Source organism: Cynocephalus volans, chromosome 9, assembly GCF_027409185.1.
Source record: "Cynocephalus volans isolate mCynVol1 chromosome 9, mCynVol1.pri, whole genome shotgun sequence".
In the NCBI taxonomy this organism is placed as follows: Eukaryota; Metazoa; Chordata; class Mammalia; order Dermoptera; family Cynocephalidae; genus Cynocephalus; species Cynocephalus volans.
In genome coordinates, this window is record NC_084468.1 from 130,884,670 (window position 1) to 130,912,353 (window position 27,684).

A 27,684-nucleotide genomic window follows, 5' to 3' on the forward strand; every position below is an offset into this window, starting at 1 on the left:
CCACTTCCATATGTTTGTTCTCATCCCCTAATTTGCTGCTTTTCATATACAGTAACCCAAGAAACCTGGTACTTGTTTACTGGCCTTACAAAAAGGCATGGGTTTCACTGCAAACATTTTATCTATTTTAACTTACTGGAATGATTTTCCTCCCTTCTACCTTCTGCTTTTTCAACCATTTTCAAGCCTTAAAGTTAACTTAAGTATTACTCTATTTTTGCTGCAAAGCAGTACAGTATTACCAAGCACAAGGAAAATAATTCTAGAAAGAAAATGAAACAGCTGAACATGTACTAAATTGATTTATCCATTTGTTTCATAGAAGTGGCAACAACTTCAAAGGCCTGGAGGGGATCCTTCCTTACCATTAACCACAGAATCTGATATAGATAAGACAACAGTTTCAGACTGTCACCTTGTGGTGTTGAAAATTCCACTGCATACTATGCAAAAGAAGCCTTCACGTTTCTGGTATTAAAAGCATTCTCTCTCACTAGAGTCTCTCTTTGTCAATGATCTTTTTATTGGGCTGTCTCTACACTTTTTTCTGGTTTCATTATGTCTCTCTTGTACTATAACCTGAATCTGAGATTAAGCACCTTTCCAGGGATAGCTCATGATTCTGCCTGTTGGAAATGCTATCAAGGTCAGCTAGAAAACAAGCTTAAAAGAATAGAAATTGTACTCAGAGATGGAAGGAAATATGACAAACATCTATCTTTATGGTTGCCCTGTACGGGTTCCTACAAAAAGGGATCACAAATGCCCACAAAGCTGCTTTCTGGCCTGAGAGCCAAGCAAACCTTTTTTAAATGAGAATTTATCTCCCTTCTATGAAGGCTCTGTTGGTTGCTCGGTAAAAAGTTCATAATGACCACTTTCCTTAGTGTTTGTAACACATTTAATCTTTTGTTGTTGATATTAATATATGACAAGCAAGATCCTAGTTAATTTCATGACTTCCAGTTCCCATTAGACAATTTTTCATTATTTGCTAAATTTCTTTGAGTCCCCAGAAAAGTGTAAAAGAAAGGTTTATGGTCTATATTGTTGGTATCAAATAACACTACAGTATACAGCTCCCAAGTTAATGTTATGAGGCTGAGGGAAAACATTTGGAAGAAGAAGAAAAGACAGATAAACATAAAATTGAGGAAATATGCAAACAAGGGTCCTATTAAAAGAGTGGGAAATAAACTAAGCAGCCCCAAATTACAATATAATTTTCTTTCCTGAAAGACAAGTACCTTATTATAAATAAAAACAAGAAATGTTTACTTTTTGCTTAGAATCTGAGCCAGTATTATGCTAGGTGTTTTATGTTCATTACCTCATTTATCCTTACTAACTGTGTAGGCCAGGGAATTAGGCATTATTCCCATTTTACTTATTTATTTGTTTTTGCAAATTGAATTTTTTATTTGTCACTATTAAAAGTCAAAATTTTAAACAGATTCTTGGACTGTGGTTCATAGCCATCAGCTTGTTCAACTTTAGCCCCTGTCTCATCCCCAGTAGCTCTTCCAGAAATACTACCTCCAATATGAAGCTCTATGAATTTTCCCAATTCAAACTTGGGCTTCTTCAGCATTTTTACTTTTCTAACTAAGACATCATGGAGAGAGTAAATAGAATGGCAAGGCTTTTCTATGCCTTTTCCAATGCTGTCTTTCAAGTCATTGGTCTGCACCTCTCGGGTCATGATTTCCATCATCTTTTTCCGGATTTGGCGGACCTATTGGTGATGAGCATAAGAAGTCTTCCATATCTGATTGCTGCACTTTTATTGAAACCAACACAGAACAGACAAAGCCAATAACCATTGGTACTCTTGACATCAACATGAGCTTCAATCGTGGACTGCCATTTTTGACCATGGAACACATTTTGTCATGAGTTAAGATCCATGCAATGGAAGTTAGTCAGGCAGTTTTTGCCCTGGACATCTTCAGTAATTAGCTTGAATTTTCTAAATGCAACTTCATCATCGTGCAGATCAGCAAGACTCACTCACTTCAAACACATGGCCCTTGAGGCCATCATATGCAATTTTGGTTCCTTGAGCCTGGTGACTAGTGTTTTTCCAGTATTTCCTACATTGAACATAGCAGGTGCTTTCACATCATACCAATCTTTCTTAGAAAATGGATCTACCACTTTCTTCTCGGCTCCTTTTTTGCCACCTTTTGTAAAGCTCTTGTTCTTGCTCTTGTTCTTGCTCTTGTTCTTGTTCTTGGTGTTGTTCAGAGAGCCAAAAGGCTATCCCCATTTTATAGACAAGAATACTGAGGTTGAAAAAGATTAAATTGCCCAAGCCAAGGTATACACTACAATGTATGGAAGAGGGTCTGTTTGACTCCAAAGTTAGTGCCTTTGAATGCTGACACTTTTGAAATCATCTGTATACTGACCTGTTACCAAATATGGGGATTTCCAAGAAATTGCAGTGGTAAGATTGGAACTAACGGGAATGTTATCCATAACATGTGAATAAGATTTTCAAATGATAGGTATTTGGATAGAAAAGACCAACAACATACTTTAATTTCTCAAATAACTGGTACTAATACATTAATGAGAAAAGTTCAAAGGTTTAGAAACATCTCTAAAAGGCTGTTCTTTAATTTCTTAACTCAATTTCTAAATTACACTGATTCAGGACATGATATTTTCTCAGACTACTAGTCTCCTGACCAATCTCCTCAAAGCCTTTTTCAGAAAGTCACCATAGTAAAATATTTAAAACACATATTTAAATCTGCTCCTCCTCTGCTTTTAGAAGCCTTCAACAGTTCCTATCACTTCAGAACACACTCCAATCCCATTGGCATGGAATATAGAGAGAGCCCGTAGTGGCTGGTACCTGTCACAACTGTCTAAAATGGCCGTGAGTTCAAGGGCCAAAAAAAAAAAAAAGTTTTATTTATGTTTCATTCTTCATGTTTTATTCCTTTTTTCCTATCTTCAGAGAAAGAGACTACCTTGTATGTATTTCTGAATGCCAAAATATCTAATGTGCCATAGTAGGTGTTCAAGAAAATATGTGATTACAAAAATAAAATGATTAACCAGCTTCATGTGTTTATGTTTCCATTTTTTTAGTTAGAACTTAAAAACTGTTGCATATGCAATCTAATCTTCTGTTTTAACATCAGTTTCATGTTCTAGGCTAATTTGTCTTTTCTAATATGTAACCTCTCTTCTTTCTGGGCAGGAACATCTACTACTTTGCCTTTCAGTGGATGTCATACCCTCTACCTTTGTCAGCAGTGGGATAGAGGAAAGAGCCCTACACAGACCCCTGGCCCCTGGCTTAATAAGAACCTTGGCAAAGCTGTTGAATGACCTGAGGGCAGGGCAAGGAGGGGCAGCATCTTGCTCACTTTTTATCCACAGTACGTTCCCAGGACAGTCAGTAGGTGATCAGCAAAAGCTTATTGAGTAAATGAGTGGATAAAAGAGCAAATAAATTGACTAATAGCAACAAACTCTGAGTCTAGGTTTCCTCAGTCATTAAAGGGTGATGATAAATGCCTGCCTACAAGGTAACATTAGCTATTATAGGTGATACCACTGTCTCATGGGAGGCATTCTCAAAGTTCAGTCTCTGTTCTCTTCTCAAGCCTTGGCTGACCAAGTTTCATAAGATATGTTTCCTCAGTATCCTAAACTCAGGATACTTAAAAGGCAGATGAATGTGTGGTTGAAAAATAAAGGAATTCTGGACTCTTATCTTTAAATAACTAGTAGAAATATATGTTATTTAATTTCCTGACTTGCTGGAGGAGGAGGGCTGATAGAGGAATCAGATTTGTTCCTTTGGAGACTTTCTAAAACAATGAGGGTGAATTTTTGCAACCTTAATCCTGGGGGAACAGAGTCCTATCCACTTTCCAGCAAGGAAACATTCGCAAATATTTTTCTGGATTTCTCTCTGTTTTTGGAAGTCATCTGGGGAAAAGGTGATTTGTGGGGTGAAACTTATGGGATGTTACTTTATTTTATTATTTTTTTTTTTTAACATATGTAATCTTTTTATTTTATTTTTTTTTTTTCTTTTTTTTTCTTTTTTTTTTTTTTTTAAATTTTATTTTGTCGATATACATTGTAGCTGATTAATGCTCCCCATCACCAAAACCTCCCTCCCTTCTCCCTCCCCCCCTCCCCCCCAACCATGTCCTTTCTGTTTGTTTGTTGTATCAACTTCAAATAATTGTGGTTGTTATATCTTCTTCCCCCCCCCCCGGTTTGTGTGTGTATGTGTGTATGTGTGTGTGTGAATTTATATATTAATTTTTAGCTCCCACCAATAAGTGAGAACATGTGGTATTTCTCTTTCTGTGCCTGACTTGTTTCACTTAATATAATTCTCTCAAGGTCCATCCATGTTGTTGCAAATGGCAGTATTTCATTCGTTTTTATAGCTGAGTAGTATTCCATTGTGTAGATGTACCACATTTTCCGTATCCACTCATCTGATGATGGGCATTTGGGCTGGTTCCAACTCTTGGCTATTGTAAAGAGTGCTGCGATGAACATTGGGGAACAGGTATACCTTCGACTTGATGATTTCCATTCCTCTGGGTATATTCCCAACAGTGGGATGGCTGGGTCGTATGGTAGATCTATCTGCAATTGTTTAAGGAACCTCCATACCATTTTCCATAGAGGCTGCACCATTTTGCAGTCCCACCAACAATGTATGAGAGTTCCTTTTTCTCCGCAGCCTCGCCAGCATTTATCGTTCATAGTCTTTTGGATTTTAGCCATCCTAACTGGGGTTAGATGGTATCTCAATGTGGTTTTGATTTGCATTTCCCGGATGCTGAGTGATGTTGAGCATTTTTTCATATGTCTGTTGGCCATTTGGATATCTTCCTTAGAGAAATGCCTACTTAGCTCTTTTGCCCATTTTTTAATTGGGTTGCTTGTTTTCTTCTTGTAAAGTTGTTTGAGTTCCTTATATATTCTGGATATTAATCCTTTGTCAGATGTATATTTTGCAAATATTTTCTCCCACTCTGTTGGTTGTCTTTTAACTCTTTTAATTGTTTCTTTTGCTGTGCAGAAGCTTTTTAGTTTGATATAATCCCATTTGTTTATTTTTCCTTTGGTTGCCCGTGCTTTTGGGGTCGTATTCATGAAGTCTGTGCCCAGTCCTATTTCCTGAAGTGTTTCCCCTATGTTTTCTTTAAGAAGTTTTATTGTCTCAGGGTGTATATTTAAATCCTTAATCCATTTTGAGTTGATTTTAGTATACGGTGAGAGGTATGGATCTAGTTTCATTCTCCTGCATGTCGATATCCAGTTATCCCAGCACCACTTGCTGAAGAGGCAGTCCCTTCCCCAGTGAATAGGCTTGGTGCCTTTGTCAAAGATCAGATGGCAGTAAGTGTGAGGGTTGATTTCTGGATTCTCTATTCTATTCCATTGGTCAGTGTGTCTGTTTTTATGCCAGTACCATACTGTTTTGGTTATTATAGCTTTGTAGTATAGCTTAAAGTCAGGTAGTGTTATGCCTCCAGCTTTATTTTTTTTGCTGAGCATTGCTTTGGCTATTCGTGGTCTTTTATTGTTCCATATAAATGTCTGAATAGTTTTTTCCATTTCTGAGAAAAATGTCTTTGGAATTTTGATGGGGATTGCATTGAATTTGTATATCACTTTGGGTAGTATGGACATTTTCACTATGTTGATTCTTCCAATCCAAGAGCATGGAATATCTTTCCATCTTCTTGTATCCTCTCTAATTTCTCTCAGCAGTGGTTTGTAGTTCTCATTATAGAGATTTTTCACCTCCTTGGTTAACTCAATTCCTAAGTATTTTATTTTTTTGGTGGCTATTGTAAATGGGCAGGCTTTCTTAATTTCTCCTTCTGCATGTTCACTATTGGAGAAAAGAAATGCTACTGATTTTTGTGTGTTGATTTTGTATCCTGCTACTGTGCTGAAATCATTTATCAATTCCAACAGTTTTTTTGTAGAGGTTTTAGGCTGTTCGATATATAGGATCATGTCATCTGCAAACAGGGACAGTTTGACTTCATCTTTTCCAATCTGGATGCCCTTTATTTCCTTCTCTTCTCTGATTGCTCTGGCTAGTACTTCCAACACTATGTTGAATAGGAGTGGTGAGAGTGGGCATCCTTGTCTAGTGCCTGTTCTTAAAGGAAAAGCTTTCAGCTTTTCCCCATTCAGGATGATATTGGCAGTGGGTTTGGCATATATGGCTTTAATTATGTTGAGATACTTTCCCTCTATACCTAACTTATAGAGGGTCTTTGTCATGAATGAGTGCTGAACTTTATCAAATGCTTTTTCAGCATCTATAGAGATGATCATATGGTCCTTGTGTTTGAGTTTATTAATATGGTGTATCACATTTATTGATTTGCGTATGTTGAACCAACCTTGCATCCCTGGGATGAATCCCACTTGATCGTAATGAATAATTTTTCGTATGTGTTGCTGTATTCTGTTTGCTAGTATTTTAGTGAGGATTTTTGCATCTATATTCATCAAGGATATCGGCCTGTAGTTTTCTTTTTTGGTTATATCTTTACCTGGTTTTGGTATCAGGATGATGTTTGCTTCATAGAATGAGTTTGGGAGATTTGCGTCCGTTTCAATCTTTTGGAATAGTTTGTAAAGAATCGGTGTCAATTCCTCTTTGAATGTTTGGTAAAATTCTGCTGTGAATCCATCTGGTCCTGGGCTTTTCTTTGTTGGGAGCCTTCTGATAACAGCTTCAATCTCCTTTATTGTTATTGGTCTGTTCAAATTTTCTACGTCTTCACGGTTCAGTTTTGGGAGCTTGTGTGTGTCCAGAAATATATCCATTTCCTCCAGATTTTCAAATTTGTTGGCGTATAGTTGTTTATAGTAGTCTCGAATGATTCCTTGTATTTCAGATGAATCAGTTGTAATATCGCCTTTTTCATTTCTAATTTTTGTTATTTGAGTCTTCTCTCTTCTTTTTTTTGTTAGCCATGCTAATGGTTTGTCAATTTTATTTATCTTTTCAAAAAACCAACTTTTTGATTCGTTGATCTTTTGAATTGTTTTTTGGTTTTCAATTTCATTCAGTTCTGCTCTGATCTTAATGATTTCTTTCCGTCTGCTAACTTTAGGATTGGATTGTTCTTGTTTTTCTAGTTCTTTAAGGTGAAGTGTTAGGTTGTTCACTTGCCATCTTTCCATTCTTCTGAAGTGAGCATTTAATGCAATAAATTTTCCCCTCAATACTGCTTTTGCAGTATCCCACAGGTTTTGGTATGATGTATCATTGTTTTCATTAGTTTCAATAAACTTTTTGATTTCCTGCTTGATTTCTTCTTGGACCCATATGTCGTTAAGTAGAATGCTGTTTAATTTCCATGTGTTTGTATAGTTTCCAGAGTTTCGTTTGTTATTAATTTCTAGTTTTAATCCATTGTGGTCTGAGAAGATACATGGGATAATTCCAATTTTTTTGAATTTATTGAGACTTGATTTGTGACCTAATATGTGATCTATCCTGGAGAATGATCCATGTGCTGCTGAGAAGAATGAATATTCTGAGGTTGTTGGGTGGAATGTTCTGTAGATATCTGCCAATTCCAATTGGTCTAGAGTATTGTTTAGATCTTGTGTTTCTCTACTGATTCTTTGCCTAGATGATCTGTCTAATATTGACAGTGGAGTGTTCAGGTCCCCTGCTATTATGGTATTAGTGTCTATTTCCTTCTTTAGGTCTAATAGAGTTTGTTTTATAAATCTGGCTGCTCCAACATTGGGTGCATACATATTTATGATTGTTATGTCTTCTTGATGGATCAGACCTTTTATCATTAAGTAGTGTCCCTCATTGTCTCTTTTTATGGTTTTTAGTTTAAAGTCTATTTTGTCAGATATAAGAATAGCCACTCCAGCTCGTTTTTCTTTTCTGTTTGCATGGTAAATCTTTTTCCATCCTTTCACTCTTAGTCTGTGTGAATCTTTATGGGTGAGGTGGGTCTCTTGTAGGCAGCATATAGTTGGGTCCTGCTTTTTGATCCAGTCAGCCAGTCTGTGTCTTTTAATTGGGGAATTTAAGCCTTTAACATTAAGAGTTGTTATTGAAAGGTGTTGATTTATTCTTAGCATTTTATTGGTTGTTTGGTTGTCTTAGGTGTCTTTTGTTCCTTGCTTTCTGATTTACTGTTTGGTTTCTTTGTTTGTTGGTTCCTTAGGTTGTAGATAGTGTTTTTGTTAGCTTGTTTTCTCTTCATGAATGCCATTTTTATTGTACTAGCGGGTTTAGATTTTTCTTAGGTTTTTATGGCAGTGGTACTTATTTTTCAGGAACCAAACCCAGTACTCCCTTGAGGATTCCTTGTAAGGGTGGTCTTGTGGTAGTGAACTCCCGCAGTTTTTGTTTGTCTGAGAAATATACTATTTGCCCCTCATTTCGGAAGGATAGCCTTGCAGGGTAGAGTATTCTTGGCTGGCAATCTTTGTCTTTTAGTATTTTGAAAATATCATCCCATTCCTTTCTAGCTTTTAGGGTTTGTGATGAAAAGTCTGATGTTAACCTGATTGGGGCTCCCTTATAGGTGATTTGACGCTTCTCTCTTGCAGCTTTTAAGATTCTCTCTTTGTCTCTGAGTTTTGCCAATTTGACTATGACATGTCTTGGAGAAGGCCTTTTTGGGTTGAATACGTTTGGAGATCGTTGAGCTTCCTGGATCTGAAGATCTGTGATTTTTCCTATACCTGGGAAGTTTTCTGCCACTATTTTGTTGAATATGTTTTCAATGGAATCTCCATTTTCCTCCCCTTCTGGAATACCCATGACTCGGATATTTGAGCGCTTGAGGTTGTCTGATATCTCTCTCAGATTTTCTTCCATGTCCTTGATTCTTTTTTCTTTCTTTTTGTCTGCTTGTGTTATTTCAAACAGCCCATCTTCAAGTTCAGAGGTTCTCTCTTCAACTTCGACAAGCCTGCTGGTTAAACTCTCCGTTGTGTTTTTTATTTCGCTGAATAACTTCTTCAGTTCAGCAAGTTCTGCTACATTTTTTTTCAGGACATTGATTTCCTTGTATATTTCCTCTTTCAGATCCTGTATACTTTTCCTCATTTCATCATGATGTCTAGCTGAGTTTTCTTGTATCTCATTCAGTTTCCTTAGAATTATCACTCGAAATTCCTTGTCAGTTATTTCAAGGGCTTCTTGTTCTATAGGATCTAGAGTATGAGATTTATTAACTTTTGGTGGTGTACTTTCTTGATTTTTTGTATTTCTGGTGTCTTTTTTTTGGTGTTTATTCATTGTGGCAGGGGGTTTCACAGTCCACCGGTTTAAGACTAATGACTAACTAGGATGTTGCTGTGGTTGCCAATTTGGTATGGCTCCCGCCGTGACTGCTCAGTTGGCCTCTAGTGTCTTGTGTGTGTGGTTGCCTCGGGTCTTGGGCTTCTCCGGGGATCCACCTTTCTGGTCAGCTTGTACTCTGCTGGGCTGGTGGATCACGTACCACAGGGTGTGTGATCTCTGTTGAGCTTTCACTTCCTGTACAGGACTTCTCCCCGTTCCGTGTGCTCTGGCCCAGGCTGTTAGATCGTGCAGTGGCGACCCCACCAGGTGTGTGGTTTCTGTCGAGTCTCCGCCTCCCTGGCCGCACGTCTCCCCCCTCTGTGCACACTGTGCTGGGTTGGGGCGTGTCTTCTGCACCCCTCGGCTATCAGCTGGGCCTTCAAGACCCTGCTCAGCACCGCCTCGCCCAGGAAGTCTACCAGGTTTCTGCTAGGCACAGACGACTGGTCTCTCTGGGTGCCTTTGTAGCACTGTGTAGATCTTTCTCGGGTCTTGTTCACCTTTGTATCCCCCCGGTATAAACCGAGTCTAGTGCCCGCCTGCAGCCTGCTCTCCGGCAGGTTCAAGCGGACCTGGGAACTCTCCTATCACACTATTCCCAACCAGAAATTCGTTAGGCTTTTTTCCAAACTGGTGGTTGCAGAGATGGTATCTGCCTCCCAGTAACAGGAAGTTTACCGGGGCGGAGTCCAGGGTGTGGTGGAGTGACAGTCGGCCCGCCCGTACTTCCTAGCCCTCCCAAAACTGGTCGGGACGCCCCACACCCCCAGCCCTGCCAGAGAACCGTGGAGGGATTGGGAGAGGAGGTCGGCCCGCAGGGTCCGGAAAGCCCCGCGCCAGGCCAAGCAAATGGGCTCAGTGATGGCCGAGCAGGGCGGAGCTGCCCGCACCTGGGAAAATGGAGGCAGCACCGGGGCAATGAGTGGCCTGGTGGTGCAGGCGGGGAGCCGCGTGGGCATCCAGCCCCCGAACAGAGCTGTGCCAGGGATCACTCACGGTGCTGTGCCAGGTCGGGCGCTCGCTCTGTCTCTGGTTTGTTGCCTTCCGTGTTCTCGGCGCTGCCGCCTCGGGCTGTTCAGTCGCGGCGCCGCTCGGGCGCTCCCAGGAGTCTTCTTTAATGCCGGCCTGAAACCTCGAATCCTGGATAGGGCAGCTGGCCGCCTTCAGTGCGGCCCCAGCCTCCGGGATCCTGGCTGCATCCACAGCAGCCCTGGCGCCGTGTTCCCTGTTTCAAGACTCACTTTTGCAGCTAAGAATCAGTTCTTTTCCTGCTCCACACTTCAAAGCTGTTGCCTGTAAATGAGGCAGCCTCTCCTGCCGGGGGCAAAGTGGCGTTGAGCCCCCACGACCGGCCAGCAGCAGCGGTCCTCCCTTAAGAGATGGCCAGAGGAAGGTCCACAAGTTTCCCGGCTGCCTGAGGCCCAGTGGCCACCTTTTCCACCTCAGCTACTCCGCGCCAGCCGCCGCAGCCGCCGCCATCTTGAAAACTCCCCTGGGATGTTACTTTATATTTTATTTTTGAGGTCAGAGTATTTGTTTTCTCTTTTCTGTATTAATTAAGATAATAAATCTTAACTCAACTTAGAACTATGATAATATATATCCTTGTTCAAATAGCCAAAATGATGCTTGGCATCTTTGAGATTCTATTCAGCCAGGGTTTGCAAACCATGTGGTGACTCACTGCAGGCCACTTCTCAGATGAAACTGAAAAGCCCCATCCCAGTATCACACTGTGTATGTTCCCCTACTGGCATCAGCTTGCCGTTGGAAAAAGATGAGAAATCACGTACATTTGGTCACCGATCTCTATCTTATTCCTGAAATCAATCATGTTCAAGATTTCAATGAAACCCACTTTTCATAGTTTTAAAAATCATAGTTGAATAAATGTTTTGGAAATGCCTAACAACCAAGTTCTTTTGACTTGTTTTTCTAAGTCTAGAGATCTAAACAATCTGAACATTAAAGTCACAAAGCAAACCCCTAAAAAAATAAAGGTTATTGTATAGTCAGTCCTCCACAGCTACGGATTCTGGATCTCTAGATTTAACCAACTGCTGATAGAAAATATCCAGAAAAAAACAAAACAAAACAAAACAAATGCACATTAAAAAACCAATACAGTACAACTATTTACATAGCATTTACATTATATTAGGTATTATAAGTGATCTAGACATGATTTAAAGTATCTGGTAAAATATGCTAGGTTATATTCAAACAGTATATATTTTATGTAAGGGACTTTAGCATCCTTGGATTTTTGTGTCTATGGGGTTCCTGGAACTAATCCTCCAGGGATACTAACGGATGACCGTACAATGTGATTTAAAAATGTAAAGTAGCTAACAAGCTACTTAACACATTTTCTAAAATAACATAAAATATAAAGTCAAACAATGAATGAATAAACATTAATGAGAACACCAGAGGTGGCAAAGCACATCTTAACATTAAAAAAAACCCTTTTTAAAAAATTTCATTTTTTGTTTGTACAGATTACAGACAGCAAAAAAAGTGAGGTACTCACTTTAGTTTTTACAAAACTAGAGTGATTTTTTTTCTGCCTAAATAAGCAGACTCAACCTCAAAGTGTTCCCAAGATATAACTGATCCAGACAATATATTTTAATATTTATTTATATTCTGCTTATTCCAAAAAACGTAAGGAGGCTTACAATAAAAATCCTATAGCTACATTAATTCCAAAACCCTGATAAAATATACAATTAAAATAACAATATATTTTCATTAATACAAATTCATTTTGATTTTTAAATTATGGCAATCCAAAATAGTCTATCCTGACGATACAGTTTCTCAAAACCACCATAAAAAACAACTTAACTGATAACAACAGACTGTTTAATTTTCTCAACATAGGATAATTATAGATAAGCCTTCCATATACATGCGTACACACACATGTGTATGTTCTAGAATATATAACAACACTGGAAAATGTTCAGGAGGTACTGTAAATTCAAGTGTTTACAAAAGACAGCCCAATATTATACCCTTTTTACTGGTTTTTTTTTGAGGCTGGCTGCTACAGGGATCGAACCCTGGACTTTGGTGTTATCAGCACCATGCTCTAACCAACTGAGCTAACCAGCCAGCCCCACACCATTTTTTACTTTTAAAAATAAGTATATACAGGCATAGAAGAGTAGAAGTAAAAACTGGGATTTCAAGTTTTCTACAATGAATGTGTTTTACTTTCATAACATGGAAAACTATTTATACTTTTAAGACTATATTTATATTTTTAAACTATTTATACTTTTAACTTTTCTTATTCCTATAATTATACTCCTATATGAAAAGACCATCATGGCTCCTCAAAACAATAGACTCTGGAGCTGAGTCATATTAGAGGATCTAATGTCCTCTTCCTACTGACTTAATATGTTTTATCAAGATTTTATTGTTTATAGGACAGTTGCACCAGAGGCCAACCCGTGTACATCATATCCTATGATGTTCCACTGCATATCAAATGGGCTCTACTTAATGGCATATTTCATTTAGGGATGAATGCCTCTTTCACCATCCCTTAAAAATAGTATCACAGACCTTGAAAAATTATTGTACAAATCACAGGTCCTAAGATATTTTACATCTAGACATGCACAAAATTATTTTAAACTTACACAGCTTTGCAAATAGCCACTCACCCAATGAAAAGAAATAATTGGGGGGAAAAAGAGAGAGAGAGAAATACATTTTCTGAAGGGTTATATTACAAAATGAATTACATTATTCTATAGGATAAATAGTTGTCGAGGCATATTTTTTTCAGGCGTGTGCTACATATTCTAAAATCACAAGATCCTGTTACAAAACAATGATAGAAAGCTAATAATTATTTAAAAAAATACAGATTTTTTCCCCAATGCTATTGGTGCACAATGTATCTCCAAAAGATACAAATTTCATAAAATCACTTTCATAAAAAAGAGCATAAAACTGCCCCACATCTAATTATGAATGATACAGAATGATCTTAATCAAGGATATTTTCATTTTAGAGATATAAAATTAAATAAATACCTTGTAGCTAGAAGAAACATGAAATGAGAACAAAAACATCACACTCCAAATTAGCAATGGAAATTAAGAAGTGATTCTGATTTTATGCGAAGCTTATTTTTAAAAAAAAATAATTAATTCTATCATATAGCTAATATCATTAAAGTGTTTCAGTGAAGGGGGAATGATAAAATAATGGTTTTTAATGGAACTGAGAAAAATTAAATTACCACTTCATATAACATTTAAAAGTTTAAAATGAATTGTTCTCATTGTCAGAAATTGTCCAAGTGTGAGTGTTCTACAGGAAGGCTTTTTCTCCTTGCTTTCACACCCTTCCCTAATTTATCAGTAGGACATCTATACCAGACTTCTCAAGGTGAGGTCCACAGACCTCTAGGGGAAAGTGAGGTGTCCTGGAGATTAGAAGTCCTAAGGAAAACTATGGAATGCCCCTCAAGTTTACTTTATGGAGTAGAACGCTACAAAGAAAAGTATCTGACCCAAAAGCACCAACATGCTTAGAGGCCCTGCACTTATCACTATGCTCCTGTCTCTCTCGGTCTTGTTCACTCTCTCTCTTTCACCCAGAAGACCCTATCCCATTCCCACTAGGATTCTTTTCCAGATTAATGACTGTTTAACTTCAATCGTGGTTTTCTTGAATTTCCCGGGAAGTGCTACCTCTGGACTGCTGGGGCACCTGGGGACAATGGCAGCACCTGCCACACTGCAGCATGTGAAGCACCCCTCCTCCCAGGGCAGGGCAGCCCTCAGTTGTCTATCATTACCACTTCACTGGGAAACAACAAATGTCGCAGACACCGATCTAAAGCTTGGAAGTCCACCATGCTATCTACTAACAATCTCAAAAACAATGTTAGGAATAATACTTCACATAAAGAGGATTCTTGTCAGAAATCAAGAGGAAAAGTAAAGTTTCGGTTTTGGAGATCACATCCTGGCCAAATTACTTAACCTTTTCTGAGCCTGTCATTTCCTTGTTTACAAAATGGAAATAGGGTTGTTGCCCACCTCATTTGGGTTAGTGAGTATTAATTTAGTCATGTGCAGAAAGTTCTCAGCCTAGTACCTGACAAGTAGCTAGTGTTTACTGAATGCCACTATCAATCAAGATCACGAATTTGAAAAATCACATAATTTGCACATGTGAACTTCAGATACATAGAAGTATAAAACTCTCATTAGGCAAGTTAATAGCATGAAAAGTGACAAATTAAAAAACATATTATGTGTTACACTTAAACAAAGGAAGCCATTGTTGATGTAATAATAAGTATGATCCCTATATATTTGAGAAAATTTCATTCAAGGTACTGAAAAGTAATTTGATGGACTTAAAACACTGATGATGAAAGCAAAATCATTTGTACCAGATTTTAGTTAATTCCATTAAATTGTGTTTGCCTGTATATATGAGTATATATGCTCTTTATAAAATGTTAAAGAACACTATACAAATGTACGAATAGCAATGTCTTGATTGAAGATAGGTATCTGTGAAATAGACATGGTGGGGGATATTATTTCAGTAGTTCCATCCATAAAGGTGGTAGATCTATGCTGTAGCTTATTAAGCCACAATATTTCAACATGTAAAATATATTGGGGGCCTAATATAAAACTATACCTTATAAATTGGAATTTGCTAAAGAGATACTTAGGACCCATATAACTATAAAATTACAGTCATGTGTTGATTAACAACGGGGATATATTTTGAGAAATATGTCATTAGGCAATTTCGTTGTTGTGCAAAACTAGATGGTATAGCTTACTGCACACCTAGATTATATAGTATAGCCCATTACCCCAACCACCTTCATATAAGGTCCATCACTGACCAAAACATTGTTATGCAGCACATAACTGTATTTCAAATCAAAAAGACTGCTTCTTGATTACAGTGGCACATATCCCAAGGACAGACTGATTTACAAAAACGCAGTCCCAGTAGCCTATGTGTGTGTATGTAAAAATAGCCTTGTTACCAAAATAAAAATTTCACTCTCCCACAACTCTCTAAATGCAAGAAACCCTTGGTAGCTGGCCAGTTAGCTCAGTTGGTTACAGCGTTGCCTTGTAACAACAAGGTCAAGTGTTTGGATTCCCATACCTGGCCAGCCACTAAAAAAAAAAAAAGAAAGAAAGAAACCCTTGGTTATTAGCATGCCTAGAGAGAAAAAAATTTAGTGAATCAAACAGTCTGGTTCAGCAGCCTCTCACACATATGCTTATATTTTCAAAGAACAAAAGCAACACAATAAGCAACACTGTGTGTCTGTGTGTGTGTACATGGATGATTTTTTTGTTTGTTTGTTTGTGTTCTAGAGGGCACAATACTACAGGGTCCTCATATGAATGATTATTATTAAAGGGGGAAACAATGAGAACCTTAAATGAGAATTTAACACAGTTCAAACATTCCAAATCAAAATATTAAGTATTCACTAATACTGTAAAAATATATAATCCTATAACAGATAAAGGAGATACATATGGTTCCTGATTTACAATTATTTAACTTATGGTTTTTTGAGTTTAAAATGGGTTTACGGGGACTTAATCCCATCGTAAGTTGAAGAGCACGTGGACTTAACGATGGTTTGATTTATGACTTTTCAACTTTATGTTACGTTTATGGGATATTAAATGTATTTTTGACTTACAATGGGTTTATCAGGACATAACCTCATTGTAAATCAAGGAGTGTGCATGCGTGTGTGTTTGTGTGTGTGTGTGTGTGTTCATTCAAAGGCTGATCTGGCGCATGCAGAGATGTGGAGGCAAGCCCTTAGCAAATACTTTTGAGTTAAAAAGCACTTTTTCTTTTATTTTAAAATGAGCTTACAAAAATGGTTAAATCTTCTTTTGAAAGTCACTAAAATTAGGATCCATTCATTTCTGTACTGAAACTGTTAAGTATAATCCAAGAAAAGCCCATTCATTCTATAGAAAAAGAACCTATACTTTCTAATGTCATAATCATCATCATCCTCTGTAGTTAGAGATAATGCTCCTTTACATAAGGTGTATTCCCCAATATAAATTTAATATATATTAAGTGACTGGACTATAAAAGTATCTTTGTACATGGTATATATAATAAGGAAGTCTTCCAAGTCATAACTTCACCAGAGTTAAGTAAATATAATGCACACACGTATTCCTCCAAATAGAAAACATTTCTGTGATATCTAAAAAATTTTAACTTCTTCCAAGAAGAATCTAGCAAAATGCCAACACGACAAGCTTTTATGTTAAACAGATAGAAGACTGCAACAAAAGCTCTTCTTTTATTTTAAATATTTCTGCTAAATCATAGCAAAATTGTTCTGTTAATTTTTCTGTTTATCAATCCCCATTATATATTTTCCTTTTTAATAATCATTTGAAAAGAAATTACAACAGAGGTGTAAACCGCTTTAGTTCCTGGCTTGATAAATTAAAAACAAAGGCTATTCAGATGAGGAGGGGGGTCAAAAAAAGGATAATCATACTGAGGACAGAAGTTTTTACTTCTCAATTTATAGAGTATTGTTATAAGAGAAAACAAATATCTTTAAATTATGAAAATGCCCTAGAAGTATCCTCTTTCAAAGTACTATATTTATTCAACTATGTGTTCCCAATACAAGGTAAACCCCTTATTAAAATGCCATGACTCAGTTCTTTGTTTGCTAAATTTAAATTATATGAAACTGCTTAATCACTGAGGTTCTAAAAGTAGTACGTCCTAAAATCAAGAAAAAAGTTTCCATTTTCAAAGCACTTACAGCTGTGCTTGTAACTAATCTGTTATAGTACTTGGCTAATAAATTAATATTTAATTTGCAATTTCCTTAAATTAATAGCATACCAATAAGAAGAATCATAAGCCAAGTTTGGTCTTGAAAAAGGAAAGCAACTACAAACATAGTAAGTAGATAACATAAAATAAGCTAAAACCCAATGGACCAAAAAAGAGACAAACAGATTGCAATAAAACAAAACAAAATAAAACTTCCAAAATGCTACATATGTGATTTACTTGCTAGGTCATAGAAGATACTCATTTTTCAAACATCATTCCTTCTTGACATTTTACCAGAAGAGAGCCATAAAAAGGAAGAACTCATGCTAGAATGAATTGATAAAGGAATCACTTCTGCTAAACTATAATTGTGGTCCAACTTCCTTACACAATTCTTGCTCTATATTTTCTTTTCTGAGCCATTCAAGTTCGATATTATCTGAAAAGATCATATACCAGTTCTCTTAGAACAACTACACCCAATGTTTGGCCCAATGTGTTTAGTTTCTCCACCTTGCCCTCATCATCAGTATTTTTTAAAAAAAGCTAATAATTTGAACACTTCATAACATGGATAAAATTTTTAGAATGTATTGGACTACATAGTTCTTATGTGTTCCTAATAGAAGTTAGGATTTCTATCACCTATAGGTGATATACATCCACTTGGGTTACACATAGGATGTATCTCCCCCCAAAACAAAAGAATTCTAGTGACCTTTGGTTTTAACCACTGACAACCAGCAGATATATCTATAAAACTATAGGATAAACAAATGAGTACCAATAAATTTTATATGTGCCCATATAAATTAGTCACTATATCTTTCTCAACTGTTCACGGATCAGAATTTAAAGAGTTTTGTTATTTAAAAAAGAGGATATGGTGGTATTGGTGGAAATCTAAGAGTCAACTTCCACTTTTTTTTGTATTTTTGGTTTCCCAGCCCGCTTTGAGAAAGCTGTGTACTCTCACCCCTTCCCATATACACATACACAGAAAATGTTTCATATAATTTCAAGAGACCCATAGAAACCCACAAATGAAGAATTTATAGACTTTAAGAATGGAAATGTCACGTATAGGGGAGCTAAATCTTTATACACAATTAGATTATCCCGTGTAACTAACTACAGGAGCTGGAGCCAGGTGAGCATTCAGAACAAGAAAATAAGGCAGGTAGCTATGAATGAGGAACTGGCACACAATGGTGTAGGAGGGTCCCTGGGGCTTACATTGTTCATGTCCAAGCAGGAAGAAAAGTAGCAGAATAAATTGAAAGGAATTTCTTAGTGACAGGGGCTGGGACAAATGGAATTTTCTAAGGCAATCTGTTCAAGTACAATAATATAGAAAGGATATCCTAAGCCATTCAGTAAAATCTTGGGAATACAGTCAGTTTTTATCTCCTCCTACTTTACACTTCATTATCATTGTGCTTATTTAGCATCAAGCATTGTAGAAAACTTTAGAAAAATAAAACTAATTATATAATTAACACTATTAATTTATTCATCTATACATACATTCACATAAGTATACTGTATATATGTTCTTTGTCCTACATAATAGTGTATGCTTTCTTCTTTAAACAAAACCAAAAATAAGCTTCAATTGAAACTGAATCACAGTAACACAGTCCAAGATCCATACACTGTAAAACTACAGTAATTATACTCATTAATTTCCTACTCTATGCTCTGTGTATTAAAGTCTTCTTATACAGCCAAGGTGTTTATAGAAAAAGCAAACAACTCAGCCAAAAGTATCACAGAAACTGTATTATAATTCAAATTATATATTCTTTAGTAACGAACCCATTTTCCCCTAAAGAATTTTTTTTAATTATAAGCATCTGACATATTAACTAAAAATCAATCATCCTGTTTGAATTTGGGATGTGTTTGGGTTATAAACAGAATTGTACTTTGAATCACTGTTTGTTACATAATTTCTTAGATTCTGGAATATTCCAATTCACAGAGTAATTATACCAAGCTTATAAAAGAGAATTTTGAAAAATACTTTAAGTGGCATGTGCCAGGTATTTTAATGGGAGCTGTCATGTATGTTTTCATCTTAATATAATTACATGATGTTAACATCACTTATAAAACAATATTAAATATAAATTGACAAGAAATAATAATGGTGAATTATATTTTAGACCCATGAGGTCTGGAGCTCCATGACAATGGAGTGTGTGAGGGTACTTCAAAAAGTTCATGGAAAGATTCATATTATCCTCTAATTCTATTTCTCAATGAACTTTTTGAAGTACTCTCGTATGCCTCTGGCCACAGCTGTCACCCTCGTAGATAGCCCCCTCAACATGCTACCGAAGTGCTTTTGTGGCATCAGCTCCCTGGATCGTAATCATCTTTGTGTCTTCCTTCCCCACCACACTGTAAGCTCCTTGAAGACAGAAACTATATATTATTTATGGTATATTCTAGCACCTATAATAAATCTCTGCTGAATAAAAATAATGAAGTGCTTGTTTACAGATGATCTTCCAGCAGAAGTTGGGAATTTTAAGAAACCCAAAGATAACACAAATCAAGAATAAATTTTAAATAAAAATGAAGAATTTCTAAATGAATAGCCCCTATCACTGGGGCTGACCCATGGCTCACTTGGGAGAGTGTGGTGCTGACACCACCAAGTCAAGGGTTAAAATCCCCTTACTGGGCATCTTAAAAAAAAAAATAGCCCCTATTGGCTACCCAGGGTCAACTCAGGCACAAACATTCTCAATAACAGAATTAAAGTACTATATCGCTAATCACTCTGAATAGAAACCTCTAGGCTATGATATTCTTTTCTTTCTTAAATGTAATACAATTCAACACTCTGTCAATGACCCCGTAACAGTTGTAAACATTATTATTATACAGGACTTTGAAGGTAACTATAACTTCAGATGGCACAAGCCAAAGAAGGAGAGAGTCGGACTGAACCTCACCCCAGCAGTAGCTCTGCAATCTGATGCCCTAAGAGACTTCTGAGGATGTCCTTTTCCATTCTCTTCAAGCATGATGTAATTAATGGAAAATCAAGGGTTTTAATCTCAGCTCTGACACCTTATCATCTGAACCTTGGACAAAGTTAAATCTCTCTGGTCCACCATCTCTGCATCTGTTAAAATGGAGTTTATACCACCTACTACAGGACTGTTGCAGAGGTAGAGTGAACATTTACTAACTTCACAGCCCTTCCTTCTTCTATTCTTACTAGGTGTACCTTACCTTTATGCTGGTTACTGAGGTATAGGTGACCATACTTTCTGAACCAAAAATGGAGCGACATAATCAGACAACTAGACCAAAACCTAATATAAAGATTTCCTCCAAAATCCAGGACACATGGCATATCCCAAGACTACGGACTGTTTGCACTATTTTATGTAAAGTGTGAGCATTTACCTCCACATTGGTTGGTCTATTATTTTCATTCATTTATAAAATGGTATATATTCACTCCTGCTCTTATCTGCTCAAAAGCTAGAGTAACAGGCATTGTGCACTGAGACTACAGCAGTAAACAAAATGGGCACAGGTCCCATTGCTATAGAATTTACAATCTAGACTTGAAGAAGAAAGAGCAATTAAACAAAAAATTACTCAAATAAATAATTAGAAAGTGTGATAACTGCTGTGGAGCATGTGAAAGTAACACATGACAGGAAAGCTCACTTGGCAGAGGGGTTGGTTGAGGAGTGAGGGAGGTCGGGAAGGGTCTCTTGGGTATACACTTCGGCAGGGGACTGAAGGACGAGCAGCGTGGCCCCTGCTCCACAGCTATGACAGTGTTTCCACTCATGACATCTTTCTACATTCCATTCTGCAGCTTTTCATTTCTTCCATAAGTTCTCTCTCTCTCTCCCCGCAAACGACAGCAATGGGATATGGATGAAAGGTGGCCACATTTGGAATCAGAAGACCTAACCGAGTCTCATCTGTAAAGGTTACTATGTTGCGTCTCTTCCTTGTGCTCAGTTCATAAAACGGGGAGCCCATTGCCTTATCCAACCACCGCAGAGTTCCTGTGAACGAGGATAATTCATGAAATGACAGATGCCAAACTCTGGAAGACTACAAAGGACAAGTCAACAGAGAAAACTTATTTTTCCTGTGACATCTTTTTTCTTAACTTTTCTGCTTTTAGTGGTCTCTTCACTGGTTTTAGTGTTCTCTGAAAAAAAGAAACATTTTAAATACCAAGTCAAAGTCCTGTCTTTCTTCTAGTCAGAATTTTGACCCCTCACAACATAACTTCCTTCTACTTTTCAGTAACTCAATCACTTAACAGACTTTCAAAATATGTTTACATATCAACATTACAGGCATTAGGGGACAGAATTTTACAAATGAAAATATGGCACTAATAATGCCAAGTCTAGACTTTTCATGTATCTCTATATCAAATCTCACCTATAATTTCAAAGGGGGTAAAATAATTTTCTGCCCAAACTGTATTCAGTCTCAAACACCAATGAAAAAAATGAATGTGCATTAGAGACAGAGAATTCTACAGAAGATCTCACGTTTCAAAATAGATGCCTAATTAATTTTACTCAGTAATTAAACTTTAACTCAATCACATGGCCTGACAATTAGTCTTGAATTTGGATCTAAATTTCATAACTTCTGAGTAACGTGACCATTTTGTAAATTACCTACTGATTTCAGTTCACTTATGTGTTAAATTGCATAGTATTTTATGTATAAGGTTGCCATAAAAACTAAACTTTTGTAAAATACCAAACACAATGGTCAGTTTGTTCTTCCCTCCTCCCATTTCTTACATTTCTCGAATGGTAACAGTTAACACATAGAGGACCTTCACCACTCTACAACGCTTTGGTTTGTTGGGAATAAAACATGCACTTTTCTCCCATGCTTTGCCTGACTGACACGTTGCCTTGGGGAGCACTGAAGCTCATCAGTTTGGACTAGAGGACCGGAGAATACAGGAATCAAGTTTAAAAGAAATATTTAGGGAAAAGTAATCCTCTTTGCTTCCATGAATGGTCATGTTTTGGGAGCTATACTGGAATTGACATGTTCCCGTAGCAGTTCACTGTAAAGAGTAATGTTAGTGAGCCGCACTCTGAAATTGCAGAGCAAAAGCAGAATTTATATATTAGATGCCTCGTTTTATAGTCTTTATAATCCTTAATATGTGCCATGTTCTTACAAAGGCAAAAAAAGAATTCCATTTAGTAACATCTTTGGTATGCATAATACTACAATTTTTCAAAGCTATTTCCTTTGTTTTATGTTTACAAGAATTTCATAAGGTGATGGTTGTTGTCATCGTATGACAGGATGTGCCATATGGCCTAGGTGCTCAAGGTCACACAGTGAGGTACTAGTGAGATCACCCATCTCCTCAGTTCCCCTACCCAGGATTTTTAAAACTTTTTTGTATCACGGATCCTTTTGGCAGTTTAGTAAAATCTATGGATCCCTTCTCAGAATGATGTTTTTCAAGTGTCATAAGTAGATTACACAGAAATCAATTAGAGTGACAGTTATCAAAATATTTAAAAATGTTATATAGTAATGCACTGCTTTATTAGTTCATTAAATAACAAGATCTAGCTGTAACTAATAAATACTGTAATTTTAAAACAGTGATTAACTTAATTTTGAGATTTCTACAACTATAACATGAAAGGAAAATATCTGTGATTTCTATCAGTGGCAAAGTCACAGATTCTGTCAATACTGCTACGGTTTATTGCGTACATTCATAATTAAGTGGAATGATAAATTTCAGGTAGATATTAGTGAATATAAGAGTGTAATTTTTTTCCCCATCCAAGTTCACAAATTCATGGAAATTCCAGGCACTGATCCCACTGTGACCCCTACCAACTCTTCCAATTTATAACACAGCCCAGGAAGTCTTAAAGTATTTCAATATATGACAAAAGTTGTCGTTAATATCAGAATCAAAATCTAAAAATCAAACCAAAAAACTCAGAAAATTGTTTCATAAATTCAAAGCTTTTATTTCTCAACCTCCACCAATCTATATTCCAAATCTTTATATAAATCTCTGAGATGGTTTCAAGAAATATGGAATTTTGAAACCCTAGTCTGTCGAAAACATATAATGTTGGATAAATTACTTTGGTTTCTAAATCAAAGAAAATGATAACAGTGGTGTTTCTACACACAAGGATATTAGATATTATGATGAAGGATATATTTGTTTCCATGCCTTTCCCCAAATTCCCTTTATGCATTGTTCCGTCTAAAAATTTTGTGCACTCATTGCATGCTCCCTGGCTCCAGTACAATCCTGTACAAAATCTTGGTGTCCCACCTAGCACACCAAGGTACCCCATTTAGGGAGACATCAAAGTAACCCCAAATTCATAACTTGCAGATACAGAGACCACAGTTTCTGAACCCAAAATAAGAGGCATAGTTTGGTAAGTATGGGTATTTACACCTGTGATGACAACTAGACAAAATACTTGATATCAGAAAGCTCTTGGAAAATGCATAAGGGACAATTTTTTGCACATATAGTTTGTTCTTCTTCTAAAGATAAGGTTGACCTTCCTGTACTACCATTGGTATACATACCTATTCTACACACTGCCCACTGGAGGAAGATTTGGTAATTCTTTGCCAATTATGTGGTTGAAATGTTTAGGAATTTCCAAGGCAATTTTAGCTACTTACTTTTTTATACACTCGAGGTTTTTGGTTTTTTTTTAAGAACATTAAAATATCCTAGAATATATATGAGAAGAGAAAAAGAAATCATTGCCTCTAGAATTCATTTATAAATTTCAAGACACAGTACTAATTCAATAAAGTCTAAATTGATGAATTCCAACCAAACGAATATCTCTATTCTTTCTCATCAGTTTACAAGCCTCCTCACATATGAAACAAAGAACTATCAAATCAAAAAATTCTGCTTTATTTCCTCTTTTCTCACATACTTAAATCCAGGGTGACTATACTTCACCCCAAAACCTCTGCAAGAACCACAACATAAATGAATTTTCTAGATCAGTGAAATGACTTTCTATTAGTTATATGTGGATTTAGTTAATAAAATAATAGCTATATGTACAATTACACTGGCAATATGACTCTGACAAGCCCAACCTACAAAAAAAACTACTTCAGGATTATGATTTATGAATGGTTACTTATTTTCTATTGGGTAGTAACTCTGTACAATCTTTTAATAAATAAAAAACATTCTCTGTAAAGGCAGAAAAAGGCATGTTACACTCTGTGAACCCAGAATTGTGTTTTGTCACTCCCATGGTTACCCATTTAAACAAGTGTTCATATCACCTGAAAAAAATGCAAAGAGATTCCAGTATCTCTACATTTGAGTAACTGTTCAAAAAAAATCAAAATACATAATAAAATGAATTTGTCATGAGACTGTGTGCTGTGCTGCATTTCAAAACTGCCTAAAAATTAAGAAGTGGTTTCAATGAATGCAATTGTTTGAGCTATTATAGCAATCCAAATATTTCACAAGAGATCTTCAAAAAGTTCACAGAAATATTCATATTACCTTTCAATTCTATTTTCCACGAATTTTTTGAAGTACCCCTGTGCATAAACTTTCAGTATACTATAATTGTTCTATTGGTCAGTGTCATATTACATGAATACAATCGTAATGTTTAATCAATAATGCCATCATTTAAGTGAAAACTATAAAATGTTTAAAAGTTTAAAGCTATTCTTAAATAAACTGAAAAGAGTCTATTAAAATTCAGTTTGGGTTTAATATGAAAAATGTTAACGTACCAAAAGAATTCTAGCTAAGCGATCATGTATAAACATAGATATCAGCCTGAAATTTAAGACAGGCTGCTAGATTGAATGATGAGACCATCAGCTTGAGCTCTTCAGTTCATTAGCTTAACCACAATCCCAACCTAATATCCATAAAGTCACAAAGGCAAATGCAATATACTCCTAAGTTTTGAGAACTACACAAATTTTTCATTATTCACGTCATGTAGGATTTATGCTCAGCATTACTTCAGTGACAATAAAGGGAGAACTAGCACCATCTTTGAGAAAGAAGTTAGCTTTTTAAAAAAGAACATTAAAAACCTGTGTTTTTCTTAGGTTTAATGCAAACATCTTGAAAAAAAATTACATTCTTCTTTACAAAAGAGGAGGAAAAACAGAAAATTCTTCAAATTACCCAGTATCTTTCCACCCAGAGATAAACCACAGCAACACGCAATCTTCCTCGACAAACCTGCCCTCCTGCTGTACATCCTCTACTATCCATCCAGATGCCCAAACCCAGTACCCAGTAAACACTGCCTTAAACTCTTCTCCTCCCTTAAGTCCACCATCCATCAATCACCAAGTCTCCTTTGCTTCCATCTAAGTATCCCTCAGATCCCTCACTTCTCTTGATGCCCTTGCCAGGAGAGGTGGACCAACCCCTCTCCATACAATGCTAGCCACTACAGACCCACAAACCCCAGCTATCCATGAGAACCTTGCTGGGTCTCTTACCTCTGAGCCTTTAAGGCACAATTCTGGTTTCAGCGTTAAGTCCCTTACTGTGGGAGGAGGATGCACAATAACAAGTTACTCAGTTCTTGGATTGAAATATGCTTTAATACTAAGAAAGCACGTACAACTGAAACCTCTTCCTTCAAAGAAGAGATTCAAGGGAAAGATATAGATTCCTGAGTGACTTAAACTTTAGGGCCAATATTTAGCTTCCCCACTCTTGTCTCTGCAATCGTTATTATATCATCACCACTAGTATCAATAAGTAACTGACTGGTATAATTTTATTGTTAACAAAATTAACATGGTACTTTCACATATACAATCATATATCTAATCCTTCCCTGGCCCTAGTTGCCCTGAACACAATAGGAGTCCCATATATTATATCAGTATATTATGTTTCATTGGATTATAAAAGTGAGAAAGGAAGCAGCAGGAACTTACCGGAGGACTGGATTGGTATGTGAACTTGCACTGGTAAGAAGAGAGTGAGTGAGTAAAAGATAGAACAATACAAAAGGCATAAATGAATATTTAGAAGATATCCATAGGGAGACCCCGTAAAGTGGTCCTCTCAACTCATAAGTCTCCTGCTCTGCTTTGTGCAGCATGATTTCCCAAAAGACACAGCTGCGTGGAGACAGAACTTGTTTACACTGTACTGGGGATATTCTCCCTGGTCCTCACTAACTTTCCTTCTCGGCCTTTGCTGAACTTGTTACATTCAGCTCCTTTCTAGCTCTCCCCTTCTACCTCTTTGCTGCCATTAACTACATTCTGTAAAAATATGGTCTGCACTTTAGAATTCTTGGGAGATAATTGGGCTGGTCACACTTGGCAATTATCTGTCAGCAGGGGGAAAAAATATTTCCTTTAATCTAGTTGATGCAAAAATAATCCAGAACGGATTACAAGGGCAAGTATCTAAATAGTGATTCCATACATGGCATTGCATTAGTGATTTTATGTGGTTTTTAAATGTTTGCTATAAATGGATAAAATGAGGAGCTCTTCAGAAAATTTATTTCTAAAAGTAGCCATAACATGAACTAAAAATAAGTTAGAGCACAATTTCACACTGATGTGTATAAGCCACCTTCCAATGTGCTTATTTACACTTCCCTCCACATTTCATGACTGCAGCATTTGCCTGTAGAGATGTAAATGTCCCAAATGATCAGAAACATGTACCTCACCTTGAAGCGTGCAAAATTAGAGGTGGACTAAAAAAAAAAAAAAAAAAATCAACTGAAAAAAACAACTGATCGGAGATCTGAAAACTGACATTTAAATACTTCTTTAGCACTTGGAGTTAATCATTATACTCACCATTTCTCTTAAATCTTTCACAGTTTCTCTTCTATTTATAGTATAATCTGTCATTTCTGTATAGCAAATGCTTTGTGCCACTCTGATATCACTAAATAAATCCTTATCCAGAGACATCTATCTTCCCCTTTGGCAGGATCCTAACGAGGAGAATAAGACTGAGCAAACACAACAGTTCTGTAGAAGGGAAGGTGGTGGAGATGAGCAAAGAACAAGACTTGCCATTGGGCTCATGGCCAGTACGCTGGCTGTCACATACGATACAAAGAATCAGCTGAAACTGATGGGCACTGAGGGCTTGGAACAGAGAACTCCTTATTTTAGAAGCAGTAACTTATATCCAGAGATGATGCAGCTAGCCCATCCACAGGAAGGCATGCACTTTGAAGTGTTTTTCTAGCAGTGGTGATGGATGGTGTGTTGTCCTATGGGGATAGATGGCCAATAACAGGTGCAAGAAAACTGGCCAGTCAGCTATGCAATCTGACCACAGAACAAAGCAGAGCTGCTGCTCCTTATGGTAGGAAATCTGCACCTTGGGTACCAGGAGCCCCCTGACTGACCTGGTCAAAGTCTTAAGGAAAGCATAAAAATGAACTCAAGAGTTCAGAAGGCAATTTCTCTGTCTACTGAATAT

The 27,684-nt window shown here is 36.8% G+C and overlaps 1 protein-coding gene and 1 pseudogene across 5 annotated transcripts in view; both read right to left on the minus strand.

Moving 5' to 3' along the window:
• Nucleotides 1-27,684, minus strand: part of NR3C2 (nuclear receptor subfamily 3 group C member 2) — a 318,859-nt gene that overhangs the window by 220,781 nt on the left and 70,394 nt on the right. The gene's annotated exons all lie outside the window — the stretch shown is intronic.
• On the minus strand, nucleotides 1,418-27,101 carry LOC134386340 (small ribosomal subunit protein eS1-like; annotated as a pseudogene).